Source organism: Eulemur rufifrons, chromosome 16 (assembly GCF_041146395.1).
Source record: "Eulemur rufifrons isolate Redbay chromosome 16, OSU_ERuf_1, whole genome shotgun sequence".
Taxonomy (NCBI): Eukaryota; Metazoa; Chordata; class Mammalia; order Primates; family Lemuridae; genus Eulemur; species Eulemur rufifrons.
This window is the reverse complement of record NC_090998.1, coordinates 14002118-14019156: the sequence shown is the minus strand read 5'-3', so window position 1 is coordinate 14019156 and position 17039 is coordinate 14002118. Positions and strand designations below refer to the sequence as shown.

Genomic DNA, 17039 nt, shown 5'->3' with positions numbered 1-17039 from the left:
TAACTTGTCATCTAACTCATTAATGAGTTAAATAATAATCATTGACATGTGTTCATTCTATATTTGTATGAAAGCCATGCTTTTAAAAAAAATTATATACTTTTAAAATTATACTTTGACACTTCTTAATAGCTTCTCTGATTTCCCTATTCTAATTCAACCTACATACTGCTGTCAATCTGGTCTTCCTAAAAATACTACTTATGTCACTAACTCCCTTCCTTGCTGAAACCTCTTATCAAAAGGGTAAATTTTCAAAAGTCATTAGCCTGCTACTCACAATCCTTCACTGTTGAGCTCCAAGCACCTTTAGCACCTTACTTTCCACACATACTCTCCTTTCAGCAAACAAAAAGACTGCATATACTTTTTATTTGCCAGTTTATAATATCAGAATTTTAAAATATCATCTGAATTGCTTTCTCTGTCCTTTTCCACTCTTGGAATTTCTATTCCCTCAAGCCTGCTCATTTTATATCAGCCAGTAATCCCCCATGGGAAGTGGATAGTGCCTAAACTCTTATTATATTTAATACAGTATAAAGATATACTACTGTATAATAAATAATATATCTGGTCTTTGTGCCAGTTCCTGGCACATAGCTTTAAAAACCCTTTGAACTCCCTAAGTGAGAGAAGTATCTTTGTTATGCTAGTGGGTTGACTCATTATGGGCTTCTAGTCAGCCTCAAGATGGGGACTGGTCACCAGAAAGATGTCACCATGTGATTAGAGGATTAGATGTGACTTTGAGCCAGCCTGACCTCTAGGGAGGTGAGAGGGGGCTGGAGATTGAGTTCAACCATGTGGCCAGTAATTTACTCAATGGATCATGCCTACATAGTGAACCTCCAATAAAAGCTCTGGACACCAGAGCTTAGTGGAACTTCCTGGTTGGTGAATATTGATGTACCAGAAGGGCAAGTCATCTGAATTATTTGAGGAGAGGACACAGAAGCTCTGCATTTCCTCCCAATCCTGTTCCTACATATGCCTTCAATTGACTGTTCCTGAGATGTATTCTTTGTAATAAAATTAACCATGAGTAAATCATTTTCTTCGGTTGTTCACGTGAATTACTAAACCTGAAGGAGTTATGAAAACCCCAAATTTTTAGCCAAGTTGATCAGATGTCTGAGTGGCCTGGGGACCTCTGGAATTTGTGGCTGGCATCAGAAGTAAGGGCTGGCTTGTGGAGGACTGAGCCCTTAACCTGTGGCATGTGCACTAATTCCAAGTGGTTAGTGTCAGAACTGTATTGCAATACACTCTGGTTGGAATTAAAACACAGTACATATCTAACACTTATTATGTTAGTAGTTTATATTTCATGTATGAAGAAAACATATCACTACATCGGTCTGCTGTATCTAGACATCTTCTCCGGAATTCCCTCCCCACAGAGAATTTTCCCCCTGGGCACAGCTGATCAGAACAGTTACATGACCTAGCTGGGCCAATAAGATTCTGTCTTCCAGAAACCTGTATGGGAATACTGAAATGTTAATCTATTGGCTGGTGGTGCCAGAGCAAGCGGTATCTGGCATAGTAAGTATTCGGTAGATTTTTATTGAATGAGTAACTGAGAGAAGTTTCTGTAACTTCAGGGCTGTGATGGCCATTTCTCCCATATACGTGGAAAAGCAGAGAAATCAATCTGCTGAAAGAGAAGAGAATGAACCATGCTATGGTTTGAATATCTGTGTTCCTTCAAAATTCAAATGTTAAAACCTATCCACCAATACAATAGTATTAAGAGGTGGGGATTTTAGGAGGTGATTAAGTCATGAAAGCAGAGCCCTCATGAATGGAATTAATGTCCTTATAAAGAGGCTCAAGGGAGCTTGTTCACCCCTTCCACCCTGTGAGGACACATAGAATGTGCTGTCTACAAAGCAGAGAGCCCTCGCAGATACTGAATCTGCTGGTGCCTTGCTCTTGGACTTCCTAGCCTCCAGGACTACGAGAAGTAAATTGCTGTTGTTTATAGAGTACCCAGTCTAAAGTATTTTGTTATAGGAGCCCAAAAGGACTAAGACAAAGCAGATGCAGAGGCTAGGTGTCGAAGCTCAAGCCTGTAATCCTAGCACCATGGGAGGTTGAGGTGAGAGGATCACTTGAGCCCAGGAGTTTGAGGTTGCAGTGAGCTATGCTGATGCCACTGCACTCTAGCTGGGGCGACAAAGTAACACTCTGTTTCAAAAAAAAAAAAAACAAAAACACAAAACAGGAGCAAAGTGAGAAGCCAGTAAGATGTTACAACAAGTTCAAGGAGAATCCAAACAACAGATGTATTAATTAATCAAGAGCATTGAAATGAATTTCCAAATGGATGCAAAACTGGCTTTTGGGAGAGAGGGAGGGTTATTCCTTCCCTGGACAGAATTCATTGGCTATGGACAAGAATTATTTGGAATACCACTTGTTTTCTACAAGTTAATTTTAGTCTCTAAAGAGTTGTAAAGTAGAGCTTGGGAGGCTGAGACAGGAGGACCCGTTGGGGCCAGGAGTTCTAGACCAGCCTGGACAACATGGCAAGATCGCCATCTGTACAAAGAATAATAAGGGAAAAAAAAAGTTGTGAAATTGTCTAGTCAAAGTCAAAAGTGAAATCCCTAGACAATCAAATAACCCCAGCATTATAGCATTTCATTGAAAGTATGTCCAGTAATCTCTTTTGCTTATTACAAGGTCTTAAGTGTTTCCTTATACTAGTAAACAAATAATCTTTGTCTAAAGCAGAGTCTTTCTCCTCTATAAGAAAGTCATCTTCCTTGGGAAAGATCTGCCCAGGTGCAGAGAGCAAAGAAGGGAACCACTGCTGCTACAGAGGCTGAATTAATCCTAGCAACCAAAGGATAATAGCACCACTTAATCCAATCTTCCTAACCAGATTTTAAGCCACCTGAGTACAGGAAACTTGTCTTATGCCTAGTTTACTTTCACAAAGTATGTTGTAAGAAATGGGGTTAGAGAAATATTTGCTAATTGATTCCTCAAAGTTAGCAAATTGGAACAAGAAATGTGTGACCCTGTTTGAAGATTTAAAACAGCAATGACAAAACATCACAAACTAAAAACGAATACTCTTCCTGTCCTACAATCAAGAATAGTCAGAAACTGAAGATTCTTGTGATCTAATAATGAGTGCCAGTGAGCTCATTACCAAACCTTAGAGGCTTTGCCATTATCATATTTCAGGAACATTTAAAAATCTCTATAAAATATATGACCAATTATATAATAAACATCACAACAAACTTGTATGTTTATATATATATATATATATGAAATAAAGATGCCTGTAAAAATGGCTGTAAAAAGTGGGAACTTGCAATGTACAACATGCTAGGGAAAATGGGCTGATTCTATCATTTTTCTTCTATTTCCCATCCCTCTCCCCCATCCCAGGAAGCTACTGTTAGTATGAAATGATAAAAGAGACCTGATAGTGGAGGCTGCTAAGCACCCACATAAATACAGCTAAGAATGAGTTCTCTTCCTGGGAGCCGACTATTGGGGTCAGGAAAGCGTGTCCTCCACAGAGATTAGTTGGCCCGATTTGAGCGAGGAGGCCAAGCACCCACTGCGGTTTCCCCCATCTTCAGCAGCCATGTGAATGCTTTGGCACGCCGGGGGGATAAATTTTAGACTAGTGACCAGAGATAACAAACTCAGAATGCTTTGACTGCTAGTCGAGAAGCCACACATGAGCCTTGGGACTGCTCAGCCACAGGCTCTGTCTCAGTGCCTCCTTCCTGGTGCTGCCACTGTGTACGTGACTCCTAGTGGCTCTCTCTTCTGCTCTGAAAACGCAGACTTTCGGAAGGAAACCAGAATATGTCACCCCCAAAATGTGCTTCTTTAACATAAAAATTATGTTTGAGCTGAAGGCAATTAAAAAGCAGCCAAGAGATAAAAAGCTCTCTCTCTTTCCTGCTTTTCTGCCTAAAGACTGGATATAAATTCTCATTTACTGGAGACAACTCTACATGCCTATCAGCCCGGAGACAGCACCAATGGAATCTGAAACCAAACCTTACTTCATTAGTTTTGTCCCATGTATTTACCTCCCCATAGTTCCCCGACCTTGGCAACCTAAAACCACTTTCTTTTGTCCTGGCATTTAGCTATAAATTTATTGTTCTTTGTTGAAGATGCATTTTGAGTTACTTTTCATGGGAGCTTCTCTTTCATGATGTGCACTGCATGTAGTTGATAAACTGGGTTTCTCTAGTTAATGTATCTTTTTGTTACCAGGGCCTAGTCCAACTAAGAATTTATGAGGGTTGAGGAAAAAAATTATCTTTCCTCCCCTGCATCCTCATCCTTCACTCTTCTTTCAGGCCCTAAAGACAAACCAGCAACAGGGGGTTTTTCTCCTCAAGAGTTTTATTGTTATTCACCACCACCAGGAACCAAATGAGCGTGAAAAATCATGACAGAAAAAAGGGAAGTTGCAATGGTCTCACAGTAACCCAGTTTCCGACTAAGCAAACAACAAGTGGAAAACAATTTTAGAATTTTTCCTTTTCCTTTTATTTCTTCAATAGAAGAAAAGGTGGAGTTTTCCTTTTGTGTAGCTCTCTTGCTCCACATTTAGATGTAAATTAGGCTTGAAGATAAAATACAGGTGCAACAATAAGTATCCCTTAGGTACAAGTGACAATTTACATCTTTCATAACCCCTAGAACTTTTCCCTGCCCAGGCAGAATATTTTGTGCAAAATGTAGACCAAAAGAATCTCAAGTGAGTTAGTTACCTTCTTTTGGAAAGAGTGGAAGAAAAAACCTCAGTTGCAGTGTTAGAGCCGGTTCCCCTCGGCCCCAGGAACAGAGAGGCAGAGTCATTGAGGCTGCAAAAAGGCAAAGGAGTTTATTGGCTAGTTCGAGCTAGGGTCCAAGTCCCAGAGCACCAACGCAGTGGCTTCTCCACGAACTAGGACCCCACCCTGGGGTAAAGGTTAAGCTTTTATACTGTTCTGTATGCTAGTTTTCACACGACACGTTAGTCTGCACACGACACACTAGTCTGCACTCCATCCCCGTTCAGTTTATTTGTTCTTTTAGAAGTGGCTGATGGCGTTGGGTCCTGATTGGTTGACTCTAAGCTTCGGGCTTTTTGCGCTGGCGCCAGTTGTAGTTAACGTCATCCAGGGGAAGAGGAGGGTCTCCGACGGGGGAGGGGGGCTGTTGTTGCATACCTTCTAGTTTTGGGTTACAAGCGATACTGGGAACACACGCCCTGCACAAGCCGTTCATGCGCTGATCATGTCTTGCTCTTCTTATCTACTTAGTTGGTTGGAGGCCCCTGGACTCTCCAGCCCTTTATCAGGAAGTAACTTGTGGTTACCTCCCCGGGGCCTTGTTTTCCTTTACTTTAGTGAAGCCTGCCATGGCTCCACTTACGCTAAGCACCAAGCCAGCAAGCCATATATACAGAAGCAGAACTAGGCTGTTAGCTTCTCACATCCAGGAAGCCTAGCCTATCATGGAGTTACCTTTGCTCTTATCCCTGTTTTTCATTCTGATTAACTATATTTATCAAACAACTAAAAGCAAGCACAGTCACAGAAGCGAATAGCATCAGTTAGAGTCAAAGAGAGCACACATTTTCCTACTATCAATTCCTGTTCTTCAGCAGTTGAAATTTAGAATTGCAAGCTGGGTGAGGTGGCTCACGCCTGTAACCCCAGCACTTTTAGGAGGCCGAGAGGCAGGAAGATTGCTTGAGGCCAGGAATTTTGAGACCAGCCTGAGTAAGAGGAACACCCCATGTCTACAAAACACAGAAAAATCAGCCCGGTCCATGCCTGTAGTCTCAGCTACTTGGGAGGTTGAGGCAGGAGGATCTCTGGAGCCTAGGAGTCTAAGGTTGTAGTGAGCTATGATGCCATTGCACTCTAGCCCAGGTGACAGACAAAAAAAAAAAAAAAAGAAAGAAATTTAGAATTGCAAATTTTGTTATTTAGAAGTCTGTATGCAAAGGCCTGGCATACAAGAGAGCTGTAGATTGCATCATGAAGTAGGTCAAGCCTGTGTTCTTCTCTTTCTAATGCTTTCATCCCTTTCACGTCTCCCTACTGTCCAACATCTCTTATTTTCCAAGTGCTTTTCAGTTAGCTAATCTCTAGTAATGTTATTCCTCTCTAAATTATTCATGATTTAAAAGTGGATTCTTAAATACCAAATACACCTAAGGAAGTAAAGGAAAGATGAGTCGTAGAATTCAGGCAACACAGCAACCTACAGAAGAGATATCTCTACCTGACTGTCTCATAGTCTAATATGCTTCTGGTTCCTATTTAGGAATGCTTAGCCACTGTCACACAATCTTCCACAATTGCTGTGGGCTCACTTACAGTGTAAATTATAGAAATTTTGTTAAGTTCTTGTTTTTGTTTCTTTTCTTCTAAGCAAAATATAGCCGGATCTATGATTAGTTATTTATACCTTGACTGAAACTTATTCACATTCTGCCACTCTCAGACTTAAATGCCTTTGTCTTGTACTTCTGATAAACCTTCACCCAACGGACCGAGGCACCTACCTTGGTGACCTTGATTCAGACTTGACTGGGTAAAATAATCCTGATTCACATCAAATGAAAGGGGACACTCTAATCCCAGGAGAGTCCTCATGTGCTCAGCAGAGGTAGTTTGACAACATAATGCTGAGACAGGCACCAAGGCACACACTAGACCACTTTCATCCAGCTCGGTGCTTACACAACTGGTAAACCCGGAAATCAGTAGCCAATGATGCCACTCAGACTCTGCATTCCTAATACGGAATGTAGTTTTACCATATTTTGACTTCAAAAACTATCCCATTTTTTCTCTCCAAAGCTTCATTCCCAAGAACCTCCCTAGAGTGCTTAAGTGAGTTCCCTATTTAGCAGTAAACACTTTTTCACTAAGCTCTCACTCTGTGGTCTTTAATCATCTTTATGTTTTTCTTTAACATCTTTGTGAAATAAAAGGCTTTATCTCTTTTCAAAGGAATTTCTGGTGCGAAGGGACAAGGAAGAGTGTTTGAGGAGTGGAGCAGGGAATAGGATAACCTTCCCATGGACCTTGAAATGTTACTTGTCTGACCCCTTAGGATTATAGCCAGTTGAGAATCACTAAATTTTCTTTTCACCATTAGCAAAGAATTGGTCAAGTTTAACATGCTGTTCTTTGTATTATTAATGCAATATTTTTATTTGCTCCCCAAATAGAAAAATTAGCATATAGAATATATTTGTTCAAACTGCGACAAATATACTATTGATCTGTGCTTGGCTTTTATTGCTTAGCATTCATGAAATATACTAAGAATATAAACTTAAGAAAGTATAGAGAACATTGATTTTATTCCTTAAAAGCCCACTCTAGTTTTCTATATGTCTACGATTTATACCCTGAGAGTTTTTAAAGTCGTACTGAAGTAACTTCATACTCAAAATGTCAGCTGAGTTTTCGTGCTGGTGATGACAGTGAAGACTATTAAGAAGTAGAAGGTTAGGTTTCACTTCTATATGGTTAATATAAAAAGTTATCCATTGGAGGTGGGGGAGTCTGTGCATGCGTGGGGACAGGAGGTACATAGGAACTCTCTGTACTTTCCGCTCAATTTTCCTGTGAACCTAACTCTGTTCTAAAAAAAGTCTATTAAGAAAAAGAGTTATCCAAGTCGGAGTGAGAGAACAAAGAACCGACTGTGTAGAGTTTTTCCTTGGCCACATTTTGACACAAATAACCCTTAATGCTTATTGAGTTGTTAACAATATGATAGATACGGTGCCATGTGATTTACCTGCTAGAGCCAAGACTGCTACTTGTCATCAGATATTTGTGCTTGTCTTCCCCTTAGGAATAAAACCCTCGATTTTTAGTTGGGTATTTGGCTCACCGGCATAAAGGCTTCATTTTCTAGCCACTCTTGCAGGTATGTGTGCCAAGTGACTAAATTTCTGGCACAGAGATAGGACACAACTGGAATTGGTGAGTATTTTTTCTGGGCAATATACTCAAAGAGACTTTTTTTTTTGGCCTCTTCCTGTTAATAGGTTGGCAATTAAGCTGTATTCTCACAACTGGCTGAAAGCATCCCTTTCAGCTAGGTGTGGCCACAGGATTACCTTCTAACCAATAATTGTAAGGAAAAGTAGTATCATGTCCATTTTTGGAAAATTATCTTTAAGGGAGGTAGCACGGTCTTCACGACTTCGTTCTTTCTACTAACTAGAAGCGTCAGCAGATTTTGAGGAAGATTTTTGAGGGTGGAAGAGCAATAAGATAGAAAAAAACCTAGTCCTTGAGGACTGTGGAACTGCTTTCAGGTTCTGCTCTATTTACTTCCAAATCAACATGCGTGAAAGAGAAAAAACTTCCATCTTGGTTAAAGATCAGGTGTCTTTAAGTTTCTGTGTTTCATGCTAAATATATTCCTGATAGATACAGGATTAAGTACTTGGAAGTGAGGTGCTATACCTAATAAAAATTAAAAACACAGTACTGGACTTAGAAGTTGGGTAGGTAGGTTGTGACTCAATGCTGCAGGCTGGTAATTTGGTGCAAACATTTTCTTACTTTAGCTTGAAAAGGAGACCACATGCTAACAAGAACTATAGATTTACAGGACGTGTGAGGAAAGGTTAATGATTTTTGTGGGTATCGGCTGCTGCTTGACGCTTTCAGAAAGCCTTATAGGTTGGAAGAAGGCAGTAGAGACGGTAGGGACCACAGCTTTGCTAACAGGGGTGCTGTCTCAGGCCTGCAATCAGAGTTGACAATTTGGACCCTTGTAGCAATGAAAGGGTAACTGCTTTGGCACCCAAAACTGAAACAGTTACAAGTAGTGGCTAAAGGCCTACAACCTTAGCAAGAGAGAAAACTAGTGCCACTCCATACAAAAGCATCAACTTGCTGACAAAGAGTAGATTTTGGGGGCTATTTTTCTCCCACCCAAGTCTTTTTCAAAGGTAGCTGCCGTTAAATTGAGAGAGACAGAGTACTAGAACCAATATCAAGACTAGGACCAGTCTTCAGTCTTTAAAAAAAAAAAACTATGCCTAGACATGATCTTTGGCTGTGATTATAAGCACGGGGAATGGACAAAGTAAATAAAAAATGAATTCCTATTTGAAAGAATTATATTTCCTACAAAATCTATGACTATTCAATCCCCAAGACTGCACAAAAAGGAAATGGACTGGATAAACAATGTATCTCCCAAGAAATGTATCACTCTCCAAAGCCAATGTCAGATACGGTCGTGGAAGATGCCGCTCAAGGAGGAACTCCTGAGTTAGAAAAGCTAGGGGCCATGAGGAACTGTATCAGTCTTCTATGGCTGCTGTAACAAAATACCCACAGATTGGTGGCTCATGCAACAGAAATTTATTTTCTCATGGTTCTGGAGGCTAGAAGTCCAAGACCAGGTTATCAGCAGGTTTGGTTTCTCTTGAGGTCTCTCTCCTTGGCTTGCAGGTGGCCACCTTCTTGTTTGTCTTCACATGGCCTTTCCTCTGTGCATGCACATCCCTGGTGTCTCTTCCTCTGCTTATAAGGAAACCGTCATATTGGATTAGGGCCCTAACCGTATGACCCCATTTAATCTTAATTACCTCCTTAAAGGCCCCATCTCCAAAAACAGTCACATTAGGGTTTGGGGTTTCCACATATGAATTGTAGGTGGGACACAATTCAGTCCATAACGAAAAAGTTCCTCACAGAGGGCAGAATCAGGGGTGCCTGGTAGGCTGATCAAGGAACTCCATGCTCAGTCCTGGGAGTTTCTGCAATTACTGCTCAGCAGGGTTTGATAATTTCAATGGACCAGAGCCAGTGAGTGTTATATGTTTCCTATTCTCCTCTTATCCAACTGAAATTTTAATTAAGGTTATTCTCTTCCTGTTTCGCCATTATACGGTATATTGAGTATGGGTAGGAGGTAAGGCAAATAACTTTTGGGTTATGAGTTTCTGGACCACTAGAGCCACATCTAGACAAGACGGAGAGGACTGAACATCACCCAGAATTTCCAGACTCTGAGCTTAAGGCAGTAACCAGGTGACACTTTGGAGTTATCTCTTCCAGGGAGGGAGTCTCTATGTGGAAAGGGCTGTGGCAAGGACTGCTCCTTGTCCCCTGATATGTTCTCCCTCCCTCTTTCAAGTTTTAGCTGGATCTTCATCGTGCCACGTGGTGCCAGGCAGATGCCAAGGCGCACAGCAGGTCCAATTTGTCTGCGTTCTTCGGCTTCGGTCCTACACCAGGCTCTTCCCCGAACTGCTAGGCCTGCTGACCAACAGCAGCTGCAGGCCCACTGCCAGGCACTTAGCAGTGTACACATGGAGGTGTCCTAAGAGAGGCACAGCTTCCCATAAAGTGCTTGGTGAGCTCCCCATTTGCGGTCCCACTTTGGCGATGGATGTGTTGGGCTTCTCAGATTTCCTTGTGAGCTTCCACTTGTTTACTCACCCCCCCCCCCCCCCCCCCCCCCCCCCCCCGCTTTAGGAGGCCTGCTTAGTGAGGATTCCTCCAACTTCCCCTTCCAGATCTTTACTTCCTCATCTCCTCCCACAGTTTGTAAACTCTGATCCCTGTAATAAATCCCTTGCCTAATAACCCTCAGAGTGGCTCCATTCCCTCACTGAACCCTGACTGATACATTGGGCTTTATGACATATGTAGATCACCTTTATTCCACCAGAGTCACATGCATTATCCTGCTAAATCTTCCTAAGAACTATGGGAAGGTGGCACTGTTATTATCTCCATTTTATAGATGTAGAAATGGGTTTGGAGAAGTTAAGTATCAATCTCACTGTCACGCAGCTGATAAGTGGAGAAGGCAAGTTTGTAATCCAATCTGCCTCTTGCTAGAGCCCAAGAGCTTAACCACAATACCTTAATACATGTGCACTTACTATTCAGAAATTCTACTCTGATTCCTATTCCTTCTTGCCTTAGTGTTTTAAGTCAATCATGCTACCTAATCAGGCAACCATAATGTATGAAAACCAAACAATAAAGATTGTTATTGTATCACCAGGGTAACAGCTTTGGAAAGTATCAGTTTTACTGATAGTCTGTTCATGTATCTCCACTTCAGCTACCCAAAAGCAAAACCCCTGGTCAGGTAGAGCTCCACTCCAGGCAAGGGCTAGGATCCATTTTTTTGTTTGTTTCATTTTTTTTTTTTTTTAATATTTAAAAGCCGAGGAAAGATATATGCCCATAGCATATTGCCTACTAAAGGGGAGACTTTATGCTCAGTTGCCAACAATTAATTCTGAAAGAACAAAAGAACAGGTCAGAGCCTGATATTGGGGTATAAATGAAAATGAAGTCAGACTTACAGCATATTTTTGGGATTTACTAAACATATACCTACAGGGAAGGGAGAAAGAAGGTAGGCAATATGAACAGTTACTGTAATGTATTAATACTCTTGGATTCTCTTAGATCTCAATACTTTGTAGGGAATCAGAGTCCTCATTTTCTTGTCCAGTGTGGAAGATACTGTCAGTACGATGCTCACAACCCTGCAACACTCACTGTTTTTACACGCAGTGTCCTCCTGCTAGCACACTCTGCCTGAGGGCATTCTCTCAGCCCAGGTGCAGAGCAATCCGAAATGCTGGAGAATTAGCAGCCCTGGGGGCTACTAGAAACTCATGACTGGCCGGGCGCGGTGGCTCACGCCTGTAATCCTAGCACTCTGGGAGGCCGAGGTGGGCGGATCGTTTGAGCTCAGGAGTTCGAGACCAGCCTGAGCAAGAGCGAGACCCCATCTCTACTAAAAATAGAAACAAATTATATGGACAGCTAAATATATATAGAAAAAATTAGCCGGGCATGGTGGTGCATGCCTGTAGTCCCAGCTACTCGGGAGGCTGAGACAGGAGGATCGCTTGAGCTCAGGAGTTTGAGGTTGCTGTGAGCTAGGCTGACGCCACGGCACTCACTCTAGCCTGGGCAACAGAGTGAGACTCTGTCTCAAAAAAAAAAAAAAAAAAAAAAGAAACTCATGACTGATCAAAATTAGAGGATAAATACCCCCAGTTTCTTCTCCCTCTCAGGTGGGACAACTCCTAGAGGTTCCCAGCATGACGGAGCCTCATTGCCCCCACCAATAACTTGCTAATTAACCTCACTGATCTAGGCTTCCTTTACCTCCCCATCTTATTTCCCCTCTCCCCAGCAATGCTTCCTGGGATCACCTCTCACACTACTTGCATTTACATCTTTTGCTTCCAAAATGCTTCTGAAAAAATCTAACCCAAGAGCCCAACTACCTGGAAAGCACTCCTGCCCAGAAATAATTGGCTAAAACTCTCCATTTTTTCAAGTTTGAAATTCTACCCATTAGAGATGCGTATGGGGTGTCAGGTGTTAACCTGGGAAATTCAAATACCCCTGCAGGGTTGTAAAGCAACTATATTTTTTTTCCTTCCTATCTTGGGGAAAATTAGCTGGTTACATTGCTTTCCTCTTACTACTATTCACCCTGACCCCAGTGTTGCTCAAAAGAATCATTAACCATCATGAAATAAGTAAATTCCCACTGCCTCTTCTGGAGCAGGCTTAATAGAGTTGTCTATGTCAGGAGGAGTGTGATCTCAAGTCTGCATCAGCAATTTGGAGTTGAAAGACTGAATATACCAATGGACGATGGCCAGGCCGTATGTAAAAATAGAACTCTGACCCATGAAGGAAATCAGAGCATACCACCCCAAAATATGCTACTTTAACATATTGATTATTTTAAAATGCAGGCAATAGAGAAATAGCAAATGCTCTCGGCCCTCCCCCTTTCTGCCTACAAACAGGGCATACGTTTTCATGAGAAAGACGCTCTCCGATAACCAGGAAGAAAACATTCTTATCACTGGAAATGGGGAGTTGATGCCAACATGAGTCTACACACAGCAAAAAAATCTTACTAATATGACCATTATCTTCCATTAGCTTTCCCCATTTATTTCGTATTCAATTCCCCACAATTCACCACCCTTAGAAGCCCAAACACTTTTCCATTATCTAGTCACATCTCCACAATGTATCACCCTTTGTTAAAATGTTCTATAAACTCCTGAGTCTATGTCTTTGAGGTTTTCACTTCTTCTCTATAAAGCCCTTTTTGCCACGTAAAAATATCCACATCAAATAAAATTATATATTTTTCTCCTGTTAATCTATCATTTGTCAGCTTAATTTGCAGTCCCCAGGTACAAAACATAAGAGGGTAGAGAAAGGTTTTTTTCTTCCTTCACTGACAACGTGCAGCAACCAGCTTATTTACAATAACCTGCCCCGGAAGATAGTCTGCTCTAAATCAGACTTGTAGGAAGTCAGACTGCTATGTCTAGTGATAGTCCAAGAGGCCTAACAGCTTTCCCTGTGACAACAAGCCAAAATGGCCAGGACTTGATTAATAACTGACAGCTTCCCTAACTTTTTAGTACCAACCAGAGAAAGACAAATATGCACCCCTAACCAATCACATAGGATTCCCTGCTTCTAGTTCCCCCGCCTACAGCTTCCCCATGCCAACAGCCTCTGATTGGAGTACAGTTGAAGCTTTCCCTTTTTCCTACTATAAAACTTTCCTACTTTTCTGCCTGCCTTTGAGTCTCTGCCAAACGCACAAGTGACAATGGTTGATTCCCTTGTTATAGCAATCTCTGAATAAATAGTCTTTGCTTGTTCTCATTGGGTTGGTCTTAGTTTATTTCCCCAGACTGTCTACCCTTGTAACATTCTATCTAAGGGTAGTATTTGATAGTACATCTTATCTTCTCCATCCATATTGTGCTAATATGAATGGGATACTGTTTTAGAGTTCCAAATGTAAGGATGCCTTTCATCCTTGGACAGGGGTGCACTTTGATCATTTTAATAACAATAAGACAGAAGTTTTAGGGCACCAAGACAAAAAGGCCAGAGGATTTTCCATGTCCTTTTCCCACTATCCAATGCAATCACAAAACCAGTATTTACATATCACCAGTACTGCTTTTTTCCCTTATCCCTTGTCTGAAGATAGGAATCTTCATTTGTCTGAAGTTTCCTGGTCCCCTGACATAGCACTGCTCCCTCAGAGTCTGAGGTTGAAGATTCCCAAGGCTTCTCCTTTCTGTACTTCCCAGAGAGGGGTCCATACAGCGTTGTTCTGGAGTCCCATCATAGTTTAAAAGGAAATTTTCACAATGTGAAATTTGTAGCCCTTGATGTCCTGCAAATGAAGGAGGGGAATGTCCTCAAATTCCTTGCAGCAGGAACCTACTGAGGTGGCACCAACCTTGACTTACAAATGGGAACAGTATATGTACAAAAGGAAAAGTGATGGCATCTACATCGTAAATCTGAAGAGGACTCGAGAGAAGCTTCTGTTGGCAGCTCGTCCCATTGTTGCAGTTAAAACTCCTGCTAGGCCGGGCGCGGTGGCTCACGCCTGTAATCCTAGCACTCTGGGAGGCCGAGGTGGGTGGATCGTTTGAGCTCAGGAGTTCGAGACCAGCCTGAGCAAGAGCGAGACCCCGTCTCTACTAAAAATAGAAAGAAATTATATGGACAGCTAAAAATGCATATAGAAAAAATTAGCCGGGCATGGTGGCGCATGCCTGTAGTCCCAGCTACTCGGGAGGCTGAGACAGGAGGATCGCTTGAGCTCAGGAGTTTGAGGTTGCTGTGAGCTAGGCTGATGCCACGGCACTCACTCTAGCCTGGGCAACAGAGTGAGACTCTGTCTCAAAAAAAAAAAAAAAAAAAAAAAAAAAACTCCTGCTGATGTCAGTGTCATATCCTCTAGGAATATTGGCCAGCAAGCTGTGCTGAATTTGCTCCTGCCGCTGGAGCCACTCCTACTGCTGATGGCTTCACTACTGGAGCCTTTAGTGACCAGATCCAGGCAGCATTCCGGGAGCCGTGTCTTCTGGTGGTTATTGACCCCAGGGCTGACCACAAGCCTCTCACAGAGGCGTCTTATGTTAACCTGCCCACCATTGCTCTGTGTAACACAGATTCTCCTCTGCGGCATGTGGACATCGCCATCCCATGCAACAGCTAGGGAGCTCACTCAGTGGGTCTGATGTGTTGGATGCTGGCCCAGGAAGTTCTCCACAAGCGTGGCACCATCTCCCGTGAACACCCATGGTCATGCCTGATCTCTACTTGTACAGAGACCCCGAAGAGACTGAAAAGGAAGAGCAAGCTGCCGTTGAGAAAGCTGTGACCAAGGAGGACTTTCAGCGTGAACGGACTGCCCCAGCTCCTGAGTTTAGTGCTGCTCAGCCCGAGGTTGCAGACTGGTCTGAAGGCACGCAGGCGCCCTCGGTGCCTATTCAGTAGGTCCACACTGAAGACGAGCGCTCAGCCTGCCACAGAAGCCTGGACTGCAGCTCCCACCCTCAGGCCACCGAATGGGTGGGAACAACCACTGAGTAGTCTTAAGCTGTTCTTCCACAAACTCTTAAACAACATGGAAATAAGGTTGATGGAAAATAAACATCAGTTTCTAAAAAAAAAAAGAAAGAAAGAAAAGAAGACTCTCGAGGTTTATGAACGAGTCTCTATAGAGACCCTTTTCCACGGGAAGGTGGGGGAATGTCTTGACCCTTTTAGGGTCAAGTTGCAATGCAACTTCCTTGCAACCTCTTAGGCTGCTTATTTATTTGTTCTCTACTCTCATTCTCACCCTTCTGTGCTCTGCTGTGTGTTGTCACGTGCTTGGATTCTGTAATCTATAGCCACCAGCTGATTTTTGGTCAGATTTTGTCAATGGAAGGAAATTAAAGGCAAGAGGAAGGGAGAAGTGACTCTCTTTTTCCACTTTTGAGCAGCTGAAATAGCAGTTATTTCCACCAGTTCCAGCACTGCACGCCAGTGATGAAAGAATGGAGGCAGCAATAGTGCTGGTGGCAGAGGCAACACCAGTCGTGAAGAATCTGGAGCAGAGGAAGCTACAGTGACTCAGACAGCAGCCGGCACTTGCAAGCTCCCGGGCTCCAGTTCAGACAGCTGGGCTCCAACAACAGAAGCCTTAGCTGCACACACCCTTGGCCTCTGCTTAATGATTCTGCCTCTCCAGTCTAGAAATGGTAGTAGTTACTGCTCATTCAGTAACCTTTCCTTCCTCTCCAGACTTTCCAACAACTTTAACCAATTCCTTCATTTAAATCTCTTCTGCTTGAAATACCTAGAGTGTTTTGTTTTGTTCCCTCACTGCTTACTGAATGGTAGGGACCCTGTCATGATGAAATCCCATTAACATTCCACCCATAGTGGAATCTCAGGGCATCTCTCTTTTGTTTTATTTGGAATATAAAGGGACAAGTTTTCTTCTTATTTCTTTGGAGAGATATTTGCCTTAGAAAAAGAGCCCCTGGCAGTAGATTTGCATAGATTATTGATTCCCCCTTAGCACAGATATGCAAATAATTCCAAGAAAGGGCTCTGTGAACTTGAGCTACTTTATTTAAGAGTAACAATCCGGGCTGGGTGAGGGTGGCTCTTGCCTGTAATCCTAGCACTCTGGGAGGTGGAGGCTGGATAATCACTTTTGGTCAGGAGTTCAAGACCAGCCTGAGCAAGAATGAGACTCACCCTTCATGTCTACCAAAAATAGAAAAAATTAGCCAGGTGTGGATGGCTTGTGTTTATAGTCCCAGCTACTTGAGAGACTGAGGCAGGAGGATCACTTGAGCCCAGTGTTTGAGGTTGATTGTTTGAGGTTGCAGTGAGCTATGATGATGCTACTGCACTCTACCCAGGGCAACAGAGGGAGACCCAGTCTCAAAAACAATAAAATAAAATAATGGTCCTGATACTTTAGTACTCTTTCTTTATAAATTTAAAAAATATAAATAAATAATATAAATTAAAAAAAAATCATTGCATGACCACAGCAAGCTTCATGCGGAGATCTTCTGAAATATCTCACATGATACACATTTTTCCCAGTCAGCAATCTGAGGTGTGTTGAAGGGTTTGTAAAAGTAGATTAACAACTGTCGTCCTCAAACAAGTATCCTTCTGTATCAAGGC

The 17039-nt window shown here is 42.4% G+C and overlaps 1 pseudogene; it reads left to right on the top strand.

Moving 5' to 3' along the window:
• Positions 1 to 9225: 9225 nt before the first annotated feature.
• On the top strand, positions 9226 to 15440 carry LOC138397240 (small ribosomal subunit protein uS2-like; annotated as a pseudogene).
• Positions 15441 to 17039: the final 1599 nt, after the last annotated feature.